This window comes from Nycticebus coucang, chromosome 13, assembly GCF_027406575.1.
Source record: "Nycticebus coucang isolate mNycCou1 chromosome 13, mNycCou1.pri, whole genome shotgun sequence".
NCBI classification, from domain to species: Eukaryota; Metazoa; Chordata; class Mammalia; order Primates; family Lorisidae; genus Nycticebus; species Nycticebus coucang.
In genome coordinates this window covers 4424897-4441990 of record NC_069792.1, presented here as the reverse complement: position 1 = coordinate 4441990, position 17094 = coordinate 4424897, and positions in this window count along the sequence as shown.

Below are 17094 nucleotides of genomic sequence, written 5' to 3'. Positions count from 1 at the left end.
GCAGTTGCCTCCTCCCTGGAGTTCATAACAACCTGATCTCTGGAGTGTGGGGCGTCTCGCCCACCCCGTCCTGGGCTGAGAGGACACAGGTGAGCGCGGGGCGCAGCGGGGGACCCCCACCCCCGCCCCTCCGGGGACTTTGGCGAGCTGCAGGGAGCGCAGATTCCCCCAGGCCTCCTTCTCTCTCCTGTCTGCCTGCTGGAGCCAGGAGACTGATGGGCTAATCTGATAAATAATCCATTTGCCTTTTCTTCTTTTTTTTTTGTTTTTTGTTTTTGTGGTTTTTGGCCGGGGCTGGGTTTGAACCCGCCACCTCCAGCATATGGGACCGGCACCCTACTCCTTGAGCCACAGGCGCCGCCCGCCATTTGCCTTTTCAATGGCTGATTAATGAAGAGAATTGTTACTCTTTCATATGTCTGTAGGCCATGCGCCTGTCTTCTTCAGAGAAGTTTCTCTTCAAGTCCCTTGCCCAGCCTGAGATGGGATCACTTGTTCTTTTATTGCTAATACGTTTGAGTTCTCAGTGGATTCCGGTTATTAAACCTTTGTTGGAGACATAACCTGCAAATATTTTCTCCCATTCTGAGGGCTGTCTGCTTGCTTTACTGTGTTCTTGGCTGTGCATTTTTTGGAGAACACTTAGAGATCTAAAAATAGATCTGCCATTCAATCCTATAATCCCTCTACTAGGTATATAACCAGAAGACCAAAAATCACATTATAACAAAGATATTTGTACCAGAATATTTATTTCAGCCCAATTCATAATTGCTAAGTCATGAAAAAAGCCCAAGTGCCCATCGATTCATGAATGGGTTAATAAAGGGAGGTATATGGACACCCTGGAATATTATTCAGCCATAAAAAAAGATGGAGACTTTACCTCTTTCGTGTTTACATGGATGGAGCTGGAACATATTCTTCTTAGTAAAGTATCTCAAGAATGGAAGAAAAAGTATCCAATGTACTCAGCCCTACTATGAAACTAATTTATGGCCTTCACATGAAAGCTATAACCCAGTTATAACCTAAGAATATGGAGAAGAGGGAGAGGGAGAGGAGGGGCGGGGGGGAGGATGGGCAGAGGGAGGGTGATTGGTGGGATTACACCTGCGTGCATCTTACAAGGAAGGGTACATGGGAAACTTACTAAATGTAGAATATAAATGTCTTAACACAATAACTAAGAAAATGCCAGGAAGGCTATGTTAACCAGTGTGATGAAAATATGTCAAATGGTATATAAAAATAGTGTATGGTGCCCCATGATTGCATTAATGTACACAGCTATGATTTAATGATAATAAAAAAAGAATTGTTACTCTTGGCCAAAAGTATTCCCATTTGTAAACTTACGTTTAATGCTTTAACTTAAAGAGTTAATTAGCATGCAAATTGCAGAGGGGAGAAATACTTGGCAACTGCAAAGTATTTTCAGGGTCCCTAAATTTACTCAATATAGGACTTGCCTGTTCCTAGAGCTGATGAGGCTGTCCTGGTTTATGTATTGTTCATGAAATGTTCCTGAGAATTTCACACAAAGGGCTCAGAATGAAAGCAAACTGAACATACTGAATGCATCTATTTATTGAAAAAAATGTGAATATCTAAATCATTCTGCAGAGTTTCTCTTTCTGAAGTTGATAATAAAAATTAGGCCCCGGGCGGCGCCTGTGGCTCAGTCGGTAAGGCACCGGCCCCATATACCGAGGGTGGCGGGTTCAAACCCAGCCCCGGCTGAACTGCAACCAAAAAATAGCCGGGCGTTGTGGCAGGCGCCTGTAGTCCCAGCTACTCGGGAGGCTGAGGCAAGAGAATCGCTTAAGCCCAGGAGTTGGAGGTTGCTGTGAGCTGTGTGAGGCCACGGCACTCTACCGAGGGCTATAAAGTGAGACTCTGGCTCTACAAAAAAAAAAAAAAAAAAATTAGGCCCATTCAGGACTGCAGTCCTACAGATACTTTGATTTCAACCCGGGGAACCTGTGTTGAACCTCTGTCCTATAGAAGTTGTGAAATAATAAATTTGTGTTGTTTTAAGCCACTAATTTTGTGGTAATTAATTACAGCAGCAGTAGAAAACAAACACCAGTGTTAATTGATAAAAAATAATCATCTTGTACCTATTCTAAGATGCACCATAGATGTGGCCCCACCCATTCCCCTCCCTCCATTCGTGCAAAACTTGCACTAATGTACACAGCTATGATTTAACAATAAAAAAAAAGAAGAAGAAAAAAGAATAATAATCATCTTTTTGGGAAAGGCATTGAAATAAAAAATTAAAAATAAATAATCAAATGACTAAGGTTTTACAACAGACAACATCCAACTGTTTAATTTCTTATCTTTTTTTTTTTTTTTTAAGGAAGGTTCTTCAACTTTAGACAATTTTTCAATGCGGAAGAATAGAGCAGACAATAGACGCTGAGCTTCTTCAAGGACCACGGCAATCAGCAAAAAGCTGGGCTTCCTTAGTCGTGGGCTGGCTGTAATCATGGACAGCTAGCTGTGAGTAAGTCCTGATCCTCTTCAGGCCTTTGACTCAGAAAGGACATTAGGAAGGGGTGGGTTAAAATAATGAGACCACTGTGACGGCAGGAAAGACAGAGAAGGGTCTCTGTGTCACGATTCTGTCTACCACCAGTTTTCGTGTTCAGTCTATTGTGATGAAAGACTTGTCACAAGATTCAGTGCATTGCCAGAGAACTTCATGCCGTATCTACAAAACCTTTGCGAGTATTTAGGAATATTTTCCACTTTTTCTCTCGTTTTGGGGGGGAGGGGAAAATAAGATGATTCAGATAAAAAGCAGCATGTCTCAAAAGACATAGTATCCTTATAAAAACAGTTTTCCGTAATTTTTTATGAAAATACTTTTATGAAAACTTTTGAAGTAACAAAGAGCACAAATCTTAGGCAAATTGTTTAACTTTTTTTTTTTTTTTTGAATTGCAGTTTTTATTTATTTGTTTGTTTGTTTTATTGTTGGGGATTCATTGAGGGTACAATAAGCCAGGTTACACTGATTGCATTTGTTAGGTGAAGTCCCTCTTGCAATCATATCTTGCTCCCAGAACTTTCTTTAGCTTCATTTTCTTCATCTTTAAAAGGGGATACGAGTAGTTTGTGTATGAAATTGTAGTCAGGTTAAATAAAATAATATGTGCAAAGCATTAAGCATGGTGCCCAGCACATGAGCCCTTGCACACAAATTACTCCCATCGCCGTTAGAAGCAGCTTAGCTCACGGTGTCTCCTGTAAACCTGCATACAGGGAAGTGTTATGGAAAAGAAAGGGCCTTGCTCACACACGTCAGAGCCCACCTGCCTTCAGTCCCTAAATCTCTACATCTCTTCACTTCTCAGCTGAAGAAAAACAGACAAAAGTTCATGAAAACTGTAGCCAAAAGACTTGGGCTAGAATCTACCACAGAAGAATGGATGCAGCCCCTCCAAATCATGAAGAACGATGTTCTTGAGGGAGTTATAGATGCCGTTGTTCCCTGGGAGAATTCCAGTTATGGCAGAGAGGAGAGGAGGGAATAATTCTATGAAGAGTTAGTGGATGGCCGGCTCCAGTGAGTAGAGTGACGGCCCCATATACCAAGGGTGGTGAGCTGGAACTTGGCCCCCGCCAAACTGCAACAAAAAAAATAGCAGGCATGTGGGGGGCGCCTGTAGTCCCAGCTACTCAGCAGGAAGAGTAGAAAGAAAATCACCTAATCCCAAGAGCGGGAGGTTGCTGTGAGCTGTGACGCTACAGTACTCTACTGAGGGCGACAAAGGGAGACTCTGTCTCTTAAAAAAAAAAAAGAGTTAGTGGATACAGAGGCATTTGTTTACAATGGGACAGGCATTCTGCAGGATAAAGAATTAAGATTTAGGCCAGGCGCAGTGGCCTCACTGGGCGCCTGGGCCTCAGCCTTATACTCTGGGAGGCCAAGGCAGGTGGATCACCTGAGCTCACAGGTTCAAGACCAGCCTGAGCAAGAGTGAGACCCCGTCTCTAAAAATAGCCAGGCGTTGTGGTGGGCATCTGTAGTCCCAGCTACTAAGGAGGCTGAAGCAAGAGAATCGCTTGTGGCCAAGAGTTTGAAGTTGCTGTGAGCTATAACACCACAGCGCTCTATTGAGGGTGACAAAGTGAAACTCTGCCTCAAAAAAAAGAAGAAGAAGAAGAATTAGGATTTAATTGGAAGGGAATCCAGTAACAAAAGTATCCAGAGATTCTTTTTCTTGTTTGAGACTGAGTCTCAAGCTGTCGCCCTGGGTAGAGTGCCATTCTGTCATAGCTTACAGCAACCTCTAACTTGGGCTCAAGCAATCCTCTTGCCTCTGTTTCTTTCTTTCTTTCTTTCTTTTTTTCCTATTTGTAGTAGAGAGGAGATCTTACTTTTCTTCAAGCTGGTCTCAAACTCTTGAGCTCAAGCAATCCAGCCACCTCAGCTTCCCAGAGTGCTAGGATTACATGCATGACTCACCTCGCCAGGCCCAGAAATTCTTTGATTTGTAGTCTGTTAAGGAAGCAAGGCCTTTTAAATACCCTTAGGTGAAGCAGAAAGGCACTGTTAAGGTTTGACCCGTGAGTGTGAACTTCCCAGGTCTCACAGGAAGAAATTTCAAACAAAGAACACAGGTCAGAGTTCAGTCCTCAGTTCCCCCTCATCTGAGGTCCATCTGTCAGGGATCCAAGTTTCCTCAAAACAACTCCAGGATACATGTTAAGATGTTATCTTAGTGACCTCACTGATATGGGTAGGTATTGTTTTAAGTTGTTACTATGTTCTTGCTTATCAAATTGCTCATTTGCTTCTTAAAGCTAGATAGGTACCTGTGATTTCCTTGAAAGAATTCAAGAGTTTCCTCTATTTCCATGGTTTGGGAGTGGGGGTGGCAGGCTCCTAAGGGGGGCTCTGCTGTGTTTCACCTGTTATTAGAGGACTAGCTTATTAAATGGGACTGTGGTAACTGATAATTCTTGCATATTATTATAAAAAACATGCAAAACAAGCACTGCTTACAGCTGATTTTTACTCATATATTCCAGTAATATGGAATAATCTTAGAGAGTAGGAACTGATCCCTCCTTCTACCTCCCACCTCCTGTTTCTATACAAAATCTTTCCTTTACCTGCTAGCCGTAGCAGCTAGAATTCCTGGGGTGGTCAACTACCCCTTGGTTGTCATTACACTGCCCTCATTTGAACAAGATTTACTGAGTACATACTGTTCTGTGTACAAGGAATATAGTGGAAAATGGTACAGATGGCCCCGGGCAAAAAGAGCTCACATTTCAAAGGAGAGAGTCAGACAACAAAATTAACAAATAAATCTAAAGCATGATTTCTGGCTGTGAAAATTTGGGGGGAGAAACAATAGAAAGGGTGATGTGAGGAGGCCCCTGTGAGTGGGGAGGAAGCTGCGTGAGGCTGAAGGGTTAGCCGAGGTCCCTCTGAGATTCCAGATGAGCTGAGCGCTGGGCGATGAGAAGGAATCATATGAAACTGAAAATGAATTGGGAGTGTCTACGAAAAAGCAAGGAGTGTGGCTGGGTCCCACAAGTGAGGAAAGTAGTCAGTGGGAGAGTGGGGCAAGGTCGCAAAAGGTCTTACAAGCCATGGTGCAGAATCTGAGCTTCACCATGGGGAAAACAGTGAATATTTTGATGCAAAGGACTAGTATGACAAGAGCTTTGTTTAGATGGAAATATATCTCCAATGGGTGACAAGCTGTTGCCAGTTGGAAATAGAAGTGATAATTCTGTAGCTGAGCAGAAAGGAATCAGTTTTGATGGTGGGTGCCAGCCATACTGAGTTAGCCGAACTGGGACACTGCAATGCAGGGAAGGGGACGAGGCTCCAGGATGCCAAGGCCCAGCATGAAGACAATGACACCTTCTGGGCAGGAGACAGAAATGTGCTGCCAAGCTGCCCAGCTGGCTGGACAATGCCAGCCAACAGCCATCACTGCGCTGGAGACACTGAAGCTCCCCACTGAACGTGGTGCTCTTGCAACCCTGAACATCGCCATTACCTTGCATCTCTTTTCATGGTCAGTAACCCAGATCCCCCCCATACCCAATGGAGAGAAGAGGCAGCTAAGGCAGGGGTGGAGGGGGGGGGTAGGAGGGGCCAGGAAGGCATCTGGGAGAAACAGGGGAAGCAATCGATGAACTTTGCTTCTGATCTTAACCTCTGAAGAAAGTTGAAGCTTTCCCCAATAACCTTGGGTCCTGAAAGCAAGCCTGCAGTTCAGCAAATTTGAAGGAAATCAGACTGAGAACCCTGCCCACAATACTGTGAGATAAGGTCTTTGTTAGCAGAGCCCCTTCTGGCAAGGTGATGAAATGGACACTGTGTGGCTTGGAAGTCAACCAGGCTCAGATTCAAATTCCGGGGGGCAAATCATTTGTTCGTCGAGCCTCAGCTTCCTATGTGTATGGAAAATGGGTATTATAACCAGACTGATTCCATAATGCTACTCCGGAAATCAAATGAGGCAAATCTATAGTATATGAAAATCTCTGACAGAAAAAAAAAAAAAATCTCTGGCACATAATGAATGTTGAATAAATGTTTCATATATGAAACATGGGATATATAAAAATCCCTGGTGCCTAATAAGTGCTCAGGTTGGCACCTTCCTTCTGCCTCTTGCCTTCTTCTTTTAATGGGTTGTGTGACGTGGTAAGACCCGACTGAATTTTCCGAGGTATCACAGTATTATTATAAGGTGCCAGGGTAGAAAAAAAAGAACAATCAGAAAGTCAACAGAAACATTCAACTCTGAGCGGTGCTGGGGGAGGCCAAGGGAGGAGCCAGGCCGCCCTCCCTCTGCAGGGCTGTTTATAAGTAGCCATTTGTTAAAATGATGGCTCCTGCAGCCCTGCAGCGTTGTGGCGATTCCATATGCACCAAGTTCTCTGGTGCAGATGTTCTGTGAACTGCATAGGGCAGAGGGCCCTCCAGGCAGGCAGGCTCATGAAAACATCATAAACTTTTTAAAAGATCAAATGACTGGGAAATTGAGTTGAAAGTTAAATCACAATGGCAAGCTGGATAAGAATTTCAGCCTAGACAGAAAAGACCCCAGAGATGAATGACATTCAATTTAGCAAATATTTAATAATGCACATACTGTATTCTAGACACCAAGCTAGGCAGTAGAGTGTACAGATTTGTGTACACAAAAGAGGAAGGAGAATCTAAACATCTGATAGCAAATTACTTTTCCATTTAATAATCCTCAGCCAAATTGTCCCTACCGCCTTATGCTGTCCCTGAAGTAGAAAAAGCCTAGTGATGACGTCTATTATGGTGATTCTGGAGACATTTAAAGTTGAGCCTCTTATCTAGTTTCAAAGTTTTGGCCCTAAAAAAACAAACCAAATAGTTTCAACCTTCGAACCATTTGTCTTTTACAAAATGTTTATAGCTAATGGGCATACTGGCTTAGGCCAAAAAATCTCCTGTCTTATGTGTATCTTATAATTTGTAAAATGTGAATATAAATACTGCCTGATTCAGAGGTAAATCTTATTTTTATTTATTTTATTTTTTGAGATAGAGTCTCAAGCTGTCACCCTGGATAGAGTGCTGTGCCATCACAGCTCACAGCAACCTCAGACTCTTGGGTTTAAGCAATTCTCTTGCCTCAGCCTCCCAAGAAGCTGTGACTACAGGTACCTGCCAGAACACCCAGCTATTTTTTTTGTTGCAGTTGTCATTGTTGTTTTAGCTGGCGCAGGCCAGGTTCCAATCATCAGTCTTGGGGTATGTGGCCAGAGCCCCACCCACTGAGATATGGGCTCCACCCAACACCAGCTAATCTTATTTATGTATTTTTTTATTTTTTATTTTTATTTTTTTTGTGGTTTTTGGCCGGGGCTGGGTTTGAACCCGCCACCTCCCGCATATGGGACCGGCGCCCTACTCCTTGAGCCACAGGCGCCACCCTTGTATTTTTTTTTTAGAGACAGAGTCTCACTTTGTCGCCCTCAGTACAGTGCTGTGGCATCACAGCTCACAGCAACCTCCAGCTCCTGGGCTTAGGCAATTCTCTTGCCTCAGCCTCCTGAGTAGCTGGGACTACAGGTGCCCACCACAACACCCAACTATTTTTTTTGTTGCATTTGACCAGGGCCAGATTCGAACCCGCCCCCCTTGGTATATGGGGCCAGTGCCCTATTCACTGAGCCACAGGTGCTACCCACTAATCTTATTTTTAAAAATCTGTATTAAAAGAGAATTGAGAAGTAAATTATTCTTCTTTCTGACATATTTGTCCATAAGGTTTAGCTTTGCAGACAATGTCATACGTTTCCAATATGAAAGAGGTAAGAACCAAGAGAGAAGAGAAAGATACAGAATGCTAGAAAAATTGCTCAGGTTTACTGAGGGGGGGAAGATGACAACCAGAGACACCCTGGGACAGAATTTTCCATTTATGCTTGAGTCACAGGGGTTTACACTCTGTGGTTGTCATTCCTAGTGTGAGAATCACAGTGGAGTTGGTTAATCATTTAGGAAGCACAATCAGACTGGTCTTTGTGGTTTGTTTTATGCTGTATGTAATATGCAGGTAAAAAATCACCAAGCCTTAAACAAAATACTAGGAAAAACTGGGAAATATGCCTCCGATAGAAATGTTGACTTAAAGAAAAAGGAGAGCTTTGCTTCTTACAAATGACTACAACCTGCAGGCTGGTAAGTGGATCCTCTGGCCAAGAACGAATGCAGACACTTCAGAGAAAAGGTGGGATGGGAATTTGTGCCCCATGGTTGGCTAAATTTATGTATCCAGCAGATTATAAAAGAAACTATGGGCTTGGCGCCTGTGGCTCAAGTGGCTAAGGTGCCAGCCACATACACCTGAGCTGGCGGGTTTGAATCCAGCCAGGGCCCACCAAACAACAATGACGGCTGGAACCAAAAAATAGCTGAGTGTTGTGGTGGGCGCCTGTAGTCCCAGCTACTTGGGAGGCAGAGACAGGAGACTTGCTTGAGCCCAGGAGTTTGAGGTTGCTGTGAGCTATGATGCCACAGCACTCTACCCAGGGCAATAGCTTGAGGCTCTGTGTCAAAAAAAAATAAATAAATAAAAATAAAAAATAAAAGAAACTATGAATATTCACAAGGGTGTGTCACGTGCATACAGTAAGCAAACACACCTGTTACCTACATCCCATGTTCACATTGGGGTGGAGATTCAACATTAAAATGCAGTAGAATCACTGAGCCACAGGTACCACCCATATACCGAGGGTGGAGGGTTCAAACCCAGACCTGGCTGAACTGCAACCAAAAAATAGCCGGGCGTTGTGGGGGCGCCTGTAGTCCCAGCTGCTTGGGAGGCTGAGGCAGGAGAATCGCGGAAGCCCAAGAGCTGGAGGTTGCTGTGAGTCCTGTGACATCACGGCGCTCTACCGAGGGCGGTAAAGTGAGACTCTGTCTCTACAAAAAAAAAAAAAAATGCAGTAGAATCAGGCTCTATGCCTCAAAAGTGAAGCAAGGACGCAAAGGCACTCAGTATGCAGCCTTTGTAAACTACCCAGACCTGTCCGTGACTGGCAGTCAGAATCCAGCAGGAATGATGGGGAACTCACGCTGTCACATCAAACTGCAGAAAGAGGCCAGGCACGGTGGCTCACATCTGTAATCTTAGCACTCTGAGAGGCTGAGGTGGGTGGATTGCCCTGAGCTCACAGGTTTGAGGCCAGCCTGAGCCAGAACGAGACCTCCTCTCTAAAAATAGCTGGGCATCGGGTGGCGCCTGTGGCTCAAAGGAGTAGGGCGTCAGCCCCATATGCCGGAGGTGGCGGGTTCAAACCCAGCCCCGGCCAAAAAAAAAAAAAAAAAAATAGCTGGCATTGTGGCATGCGCCCATAGTCCCAGCTACTCCAAAGGCTGAGACAAGAGAATGGCTTGAGCCCACGAGTTGAGTTTGCTGTGAGCTGTGATGCCAGAGCACTCTACTGAGGGTGACAAAGTGAAACTCTGTCTCAGAAAAATAAAATAAAAAACACTGCAGAAAGGGAGGAGAGTCCAGGCAGTCGGTTGGTGAGAGTGGGGGAAGGAGTCTTCATTCCTTGTTTTTCAGAATTAGTTTCCATTTAACTCCTAGGGGAAAATCCTGGTAAAAATTAGCAGGGAAGGAAATGAACTGCCCTGTGATGGACATGTCCCCTGTTGTGGGTGGGAAAGTTAGTTTTTCTGAGTTAACTTTGGCCAAGAGGGATTCATTTAGTCAGTTGGGGAGGTATTAGGATTTTAATTTTATTTCACAGAAACAACTCAAGCCGTTCCTATACCCTGTACTTTCTCCTAGTTTTCAGCCATTTAATCATTTTTATCTTTTTTATTTTGGATTATATTTTCTTTTTGTTTCTCTTAAAATTGTGGTCAGCATAAGATTAAATATTCAAATAATACACCAACATTTTCTGCATTCAAAAATAAACATGATTTGGCTCAGCACCTGTAGCACAGTGGTTATGGCACCTGCTATGTACACAATGGCTGGTGGGTTTAAACCAGCCCCGGGCCAGCTAAACGACAATGACAACTGCAAACAGAACAAAAAAAAAATAGCTGGGCGTTGTGGTGGGTGCCTGTAGTACCAGCTATTTGGGAGGCTGAGGCAAGAAAATTGCTTAAGCCCAAGAGTTTGAGGTTGTTGTGAGCTGTGACGCCACGGCACTCTACCAAAGACCATATAGGGAGACTCTGTCTCAATAAATAAATAAAAATAAACAAGATTTACTACAAATACAATTATAATTCCATCAGTCTTTTTCATAGGAATTGACCAACTAATTCTTAAATTTATATGGAAATGCAAAGGACCCATGCTAAGAAATTTTGAAGAGGACTAAAGTTGGAGAACTTATATTACCTGACTTCAAGATATGCTATAAATACATAGTAATAAGAATCAAAAAATACAGAAAAAAATCAATTTTCAGCAAAGGAGCCAAAGCAATCAAGTTGGAAAAGGACAATTTTTCATCAAATGGTGCTGGAACAACCGGATATCCATTTGAGAAAAAATAAAACCTGATCCTTAACTCATGTCAGCCACAGAAATTAATTTGAGATAGAACATACAGCTAAAGGTAAAAGCTAAAACCATAAAACTTTCAGGAGAAAACATAGGAGAACATCTTTGTAACATGGGGTTAGGTAAAGTTTTCTTAGAAAAAAATATAGAAAACAACACTGTAATAGGAAAAGATAAAATTTAAAGACAAAAATTCAGGTGGTGTCTGTGGCTCAGTGAGTAGGGTGCCGGCCCCATATACCAAGGGTGGCAGGTTCAAACCCAGCCCCAGCCCCAGCCAAAACTGCAACAACAACAGCAAAAAAAAAAAAAAATAGCCGGGTGTTGTGGCAGGCCCCTGTAATCCCAGCTACTCGGGAGGCTGAGGCAAGAGAATCACCTAAGCCCAGGAGTTGGAGTTTGCTGTGAGCTGTGACGCCACAGCACTCTACCAAGGGCAACAAAGTGAGACTCTATCTCTTAAAAAATAAATAAATAAATGCAAACAAAAATTCATAGAAACAACAAATTGATAAATTATATATAATCATAATTTTAAATTTCTGATTAAAAAATACCTTTAAGAAAGTGAATAAATCATACACGAGCTGGTAGAAACATAGATCTGATAGAGAGCTGATATTCAAGATATATAAAGACACCCGCCCCCCATAGCCCAATAATGAAAACAAACAAAAAACAATCCAATGAAAAATGGGCCAAAGATTTGAGCAGACACTTCACAAAAGCAGATTTTTGAAGGGTCAATAATCTCATTTAAAAATGTCCACCATCAGGCGGTGCCTGTGGCTCAAAGGGGTAGAGTGCTGGTCCCATATGCCTGAGGTGGCGGGTTCAAACGCAGCCCTGGCCAAAAACTGCACAAAAAAAAAAAAAAATGTCCAGCATCATTCATCATTAGGGGTATGGAGACTAAAATCATAATAGGATATCATCTCATATATCCTGAAAAATCACAATACCAAGTTCTACCAAAGATGTTTCATACATTATTGGTGGGAGTGTAAAATGGAAAACCACCCTGTAAAATGACCTCTTGGATTCTTTAAAAAATAAACATGTACCTCCCGTAGCATTTCTTCCCCCACAAAGTACTTTTATAAGGATGTTCATCATAACTTCACTCATGATAACCATGCACGCGGCAAGACCTGCCAAGTATCGTCAATAGAAAGAATAAGCCAGCTGAGGTCTATGCCTAGGAGCACTAACAAAATTAAATGAAAAATGACAAAAAAAAAAAAAAAAACTACCAATACAATAACTTGGGGGAAATCCAAAAAGCATTATGCTGAGTAAAAGCCTAACACAGAAGGATAGATACTGTATGATTCCCTTTATATGAAGTTCTAGAACAGGAAAACCTAACTTGGGGTAAAAATGAGGCTAGTGGCTGCCTCTGGCTGGGCAGAGACAGAGTGACTACAAACAGGCTTGAGGGAGCTTCCCGAGGTGAAGGAGATGCTCAGAATCTCCGCAGAGGCTTAGGATACATAAGAGGGTGCATTTGTAAAACCCATAGAATAGTAGACTTAAGATTTGTCTATTTCATTGTGTGTAAATTTTACCTAAAAATCAGAAACTGAAAACACCCTTGAGTTTGGGAGGAACATATTCATGTTTGCAGCTAACTATGAAATGCACAAAAAATAAGATGAGTTGATGGATGACAGAAGGATAGGTAGATTGATAGGTGTGCAACAAGCAACTATATCACACTATGAATGGTAAAACCAGGATGTGGGAATATACTGTAGAGACTGGTGTTTACTGTAAAATGATTTCAACTTTGTATGTTTTAAATTTTTCATAATAAAATACAGCATGGAGCAAACCAATTTGAACAATTTTTTTGTACTTCTTCTGCATCTAGCGTTAATACGACACTATATTATTCACATTATTGATGTCTATTTGGGATCGTCCCCGTCTTCTCCACCTGGGCCATCTTCGGCATACTCATAAAGTGTCTAGCCAATGCGTCTTTATATTTGCATAGTTCACACATACACATACCCCCATGTGCACTATGTTCTGGTCAAACCTGTTAGGAGGCATCATGATAATTATTGATCATGCCTCCATCTTTACAATCATTTTAAAATCACATACTTGTTAATCCCACACCCTCATTCTCAAACCAGGGCTGTGGCTGTTCTAGGGCTATTTATAATGTCTGATCCCTGTGCAGGGAGTGGGAAAATGGCCAACTCCTGAGGAGGTCAAGAGCCAGTTTGCTTGCCCAGGTGCCTAATTTCAACACAGTTATTGTGTTGAGATTATTTTTAGCCCCTGAACTTTTTCAACCAGCAGGCACCTCACACACCATATGACTCCCTGCTCCTGCTTTTCTCCACAGGGTCTTCTAAGGAGACTATGCTATGGTTTGCTTATGGTGTCACAGTCAGGTAAAATGAAGGAAGAAATCGAGCTCCTCTGATTTCACAAAGGCCCTTCCTGCTAATCCCCACTGATGTAAATGACCTTAATCTCATTATAGAAAGATAACGGCAGTTGCAGACAAGGGGAGAGTTTGCCTTCATACGACTAATTTAGATAATATAAATATCATTTCCATGATTACTCGTGGAAATAATGTTTTAAAGGAATACACTTACTCCATCATCTTAAATGGGAAAGGATATTTGCATATTTTCAATCAGACAAAAGCTCGATAACTAGGATCTATAGAGAACTCAAATTAATCTACATGAAAAAAGCCAGCAATCCCATATATCAATGGGCAAGAGACATGAATAGAATCTTCTCTAAAGATGACAGACGAATGGCTAACAAACATATGAAAAAATGTTCATCATCCCTATCTATTAGAGAAATGCAAATCAAAACAACCCTGAGATACCCCAGTGAGAATGGCCCACATCACAAAATCTCAAAACTGCAGATGCTGGCGTGGATGTGGAGAGAAGGGAACACTTTTACACTGCTGGTGGGACTGCAAACTAATACAACCTTTCTGGAAGGAAGTATGGAGAAACCTCAAAGCGCTCAAGCTAGACCTCCCATTCGATCCTGCAATCCCATTACTGGGCATCTACCCAGAAGGAAAAAAATCCTTGTATCATAAGGACACTTGTACTAGACTGTTTATTGCAGCTCAATTTACAATCGCCAAAATGTGGAAACAGCCTAAATGCCCACCAACCCAGGAATGCATTAACAAGCTGTGGTATATGTATACCATGGAATACTATTCAGCTATTAAAAAAAATGGAGACTTTACATCCTTCGTATTAACCTGGATGGACGTGGAAGACATTATTCTTAGTAAAGCATCACAAGAATGGAGAAGCATGAATCCTATGTACTCAATTTTGATATGAGGACAATTAATGACAATGAAGGTTATGGGGGGGGAGGAAAAGCAGAAAGAGGGACGGAGGGAGGGGGGTGGGGCCTTGGTGTGTGGGGCAAGACATGATTGCAAGAGGGACTTTGCCTAATGCAATCAGTGTAACCTAGCTTATTGTACCCTCAATGAATCCCCAACAATAAAAAAAAAAAAAAAAGGCCTAGGAGGACTTCTTTGTGGTCTGTCAGCTCACCAAGACTGTCATTAGAAGGAGCCAAATCCAGCAGTCTGGACACCAGCAGCCAGGGGCCATCACACCTCTTAAGATGAACAGATATGGCTGGAAAGCAAGAGTCAGCTGGGAGGGCAGAAGGGTGCAGCACAGTAAAAATGAAGATGAGACCCCACTGTCATCCCTTCAGTTCCGTCATGCTATTTTGTATAGTTCTTAATATTGAAATGTTACCTCATTAATGATCGTGAGCGCATCTCAAAAAAATTCCAAACCTCTGCCCACCCCTGGTGTTTCAAAGACATTTTTGGTTGATTTCTGGAGCTACAGAGAAAAATGATAGTTACCAAAGGCTGGGAAGAGGAGAGAGGTTGGTTAGCAGAGGAGAAGGAACAAGCTCCAGGATTCTGTAGCATAGTAGGGTGTCTATGGCTACCAGTAATTTATTGTATATTTCAAAATAACTGGAAGAGAAGATGTGAAATGTTCTCAACACAATGATCAATGTTTGAGCTGATGGACCCGAAATACCTGATGACTTATACATTGCATGCATGTATCAGGATATTACACCTACCCCAGAAGTATGTACAATTATTATTTGTCAATAAAAAGGATATTTTTTCATATAAATTCAGACATTCTCTATGATACCGTAGACCAACAGCCACGAGAAAAACCCTAGCTCGCATTCTGGAGAAACTCATGACTTCCCTCTAAAGCCCACAGAATGCCTGTCAAGCCAGTACTTTGGTCCCTATCACGTCCACTTTCTACAGTGAATGAACTCACCCCTATTTCTGGTCTTTTTCTTTTCATCTCATTGCATTTGTTTAAAAACATGATTTTCAACAGTACTGTGCTCCTGGACCATCTCTTATTTTGGTTAATCCTTTGCCTTGCACCTCACGCCCTGTACTGATAAGGTCCATTTTTTAACCTTTGGGATTATTTTCCTGTCATGATGTATCTATTGGTCTTCACACCCTAATGCACACCTTCCTCTCCCCATGCTCACTGTGGTAATCTACCAATCTGAATATAGGGATTAGATACAGGGATTCAAGACATAGAAAAAAGCCCAGAGCCTGAAGTCAGAAGACTCGTGAATCTCTCAACTCACCTTCTTACTACAGGCTTGGGTTTGAAAAATGGGCAACCTCTTTTCTGTTTCCTTCTATAAAAGGGAATTTACAGTGTTCTGCCAGGCCTGGGGCCCTGAGAACACGTGCTCACACACTTCTCAAAACAGCGTCGACTGGATCTTGATTCTCACTCTTCTTAGAGTTATTCTGATGGCCAAATGACATAATGTTTGTGAATTAGCTCCCCATGTGCAGGCTGAGACAAGAATTCAAAAGCAAATAGCTGTGGAAGGTGCTGGAAACACTGCTGGGAAAGGGAAGAAGCGACCCTGGGAGGGGAAAGCGGTAAATAAAGAATGCATGTAAATTCACAGGGGTGACCAGGGTTTGATGGTTCAAGGAAACTCTAGTGAAAAGTACAAAATACACACGGCAAAGCTGTCCTACCCGAGATGCAAGTGAGATAAGTTGTTGCTGAGTAATGATTTTTTTTTGGGGGTGTGCTTATGTGCCCCAAGCTTCTGGCCTGCCCTGCACCTGGGCAGAGACCCCCTCTGAGCTACTAGGATGCACGACAGTGGTGAGGGCTGAGGGGTGGAGCAGGGTCCTGAGAACATGTGCTCACAGTTTTCACAAGGGCACAAGTTGTACCCTCCTCGTGTTGGTTCTTCCAGGCACTCTGGCATTGGCACAGCTGCCCATGGTCTTTGTCTCCACTCCACCTCCCCATAAATACATGACAATCATCTACTGCCTAGACTTCCTCTACCGCCAAAGTCTTCAACTCTGAGTTCTTCTTAGAAGTCATCCATCCTTTGGCCTTTCTGCCATCGCATTCCTGAACCTTGTTTTGGTCATCTTCTGACTCACCAGTTCACCCTCATTGTCATATGCCCATGAGGACACTGTGGCCTCATCTGCCCCCTAACTTACCGGACGGTCCATGGTTTAGTCTACAATCCAGATGCTAACATAGAATTCCACAGTCTATCGATCTTCTGACAATTCATATTGCCAGTTCCCAAACTTCAGGGCTTCTCATGTGTTCTCAACATCTTAGAGCATTATGCTCAATATCTTGGATATTGAATATTGAATTGGATACAAATCCTGCTTGGACCCTCTCTCATATCAGCATTGAAAGATCTGACAAATACCAAAAAAAAAAATCTCCTGCACATCATATCAGACAGAATTACGCAAACCTTTGATAGCTTTCATGCAATAGTAGCATTTCTATATCTAATAACTTGGAACAATTATTAATTAAACAAGATTCAATGGCTTGTTACCATCTATAAGACAAGGCCGGCTGTCCACTGGTCAAGAGAGTCTTCACTGGTGAGCTTATGGGATAGAGGCGATGTTGAAGAGTCTCGCTCATTCATCAGCCGGGGCTGGGAC